At 38.4% G+C, this 1,739-nt stretch overlaps 1 pseudogene; it reads left to right on the top strand.

The window, feature by feature from the left end:
- The first annotated feature begins 1,047 nt into the window (after positions 1-1,047).
- Positions 1,048-1,149, top strand: LOC113834190 (annotated as a pseudogene).
- Positions 1,150-1,739: the final 590 nt, after the last annotated feature.

Here is a 1,739-nt window from a genome sequence, read left to right as displayed (position 1 = left end):
TAAGAACATCTAACTCTAAGAGTTACTGGAACTGGTAAAGCGGATATTTGCATAGTCGAATATGCCATACTGAGTGACTTCAATCAGCTGATTGTTCATTTTTATAGCCATGACTTATAAGGTTACTATGTGTCAGCAGCATTTTGCTAGACACCAACAGGTTCAGAATTTGTAAGTCATCCTAAGTGTGCTCTGGGTTGATCAAACTTCAGATATGAAAATCTGAATAAACTGAATAAATATAGCAAGAGCTAGACAAACACATTGTTGAGGCCCTAAGACAAAATTTAAGAATTTTTTTATTTTATAAATGTTAAAACTACACACACATCTTTTGGAGTGTATAGCATGGGGCATAGGATTTGGAAACAGAAGCACTGAGTTTTGAGTCTTTGAATTTAATGTAACCCTGACTTCATGGTTTATAGTTTGTGATGTGTGTTTGTGTGTGAGGTTCTATGAGATTTAACTGCAGAGTTCTGTTGTAAATATATCAAATGGAGTTGGGTACCCCATGATCAGTTCTCTGGATTTTGACTGGTTGTGTCTTCCTGTAAAGTTTTCTGCCTGCTGCATTTCTTTGATGCTCCATTAATATCTGGTATAAATATTTAGAATGGAATTATCATTTAGTGTGGTTTAGGACGAGGCAGTAGTCATTCTTCTCTAGAGTTCATAGCCTCACCAGCCCAGAGTAGTGGCTAGATATACAGTACTAGGCATGAATTCCATCCTATTGAGCAGTCCTTACATCCAATTAGATGACTGTTGTTATCCTATGATGTAAGTGCCTCTTACTCTCCTTTTGGGATTCCTTATCATTCTGGTCATTAGGTTTTGTGGGTGTCATGGCTGGGTAAGACATTTCTCCCTTGGCAGCGTATATGGCTCCTTTTGGGACTGTAAGTCCTCCACCCAACCTGTGTGGTGTCTTCAACAATAATGTCTCAATTTCTAGGAGGCAACTGAAGACAATGACAAAAGAGGGAGCTGTGGTTTTGATGAGATAAAAATTGAGCCATTTTCCTGAATTTCAAACAGGGTTGAATTGCTTTCTTGGCATTTTTGCTAAAATCAAGTGTATTATCTGTTCTTATCAGTTTCATATCTATTGGGGTTGAGTCTTTGATTTGAGTGAGCAGAAAATAAAGTGGCAGTATTGTTAATTTCAAAGTGGTTCAGGAAGTCCTTGATCACTCTTGCAATGATTAATATCATTTGTTAAGCACCTTTTGAGAGCCAAGTCCATTGCCAAGTATTTGCATGTAATCCACACAATAAGCATCTCCGTGTTACCTTGGTGACCAATGAGGTTCAGAAATACTTAGTAACTTGTACAAAAAAAGGCACACTCCTATATCTCCAGTTATTCAGAAGGCAGGAGGGTCAGGTGAATTTTCTTGAGCCCCATGAATTCAAGATGAGTAAGGGCAACATAGCAGGGCCTACCTAGCTCTAGTTAGCTGACTCAAGCAAGCAAATAAGCAATTAAACAGACCCAGGATCGCTTTTGATACGATCTCTGTTAAAGAAAATTCAAATGTAAACAAGGCCCTGAAGACTCTGAGTAGACTAAGCATGCTCAGCTCAAGCTTGCTGAATTTTGTTGTTGGCTCTATTGTTGTTTTTGTTGGATTGAACCTAGGGCTTTGAACATGCTAAGCATGAGCTCTACCCTACCATGGAGCTACACTCTTGGCCACAACCTTGATTACTTACACAAAATTAAGTAAAACTTA

Source organism: Cricetulus griseus, chromosome 8 (assembly GCF_003668045.3).
Source record: "Cricetulus griseus strain 17A/GY chromosome 8, alternate assembly CriGri-PICRH-1.0, whole genome shotgun sequence".
Taxonomy (NCBI): Eukaryota; Metazoa; Chordata; class Mammalia; order Rodentia; family Cricetidae; genus Cricetulus; species Cricetulus griseus.
Note: the sequence above shows the minus strand (reverse complement) of the source record. Positions and strands in the feature narration are given on the sequence as shown.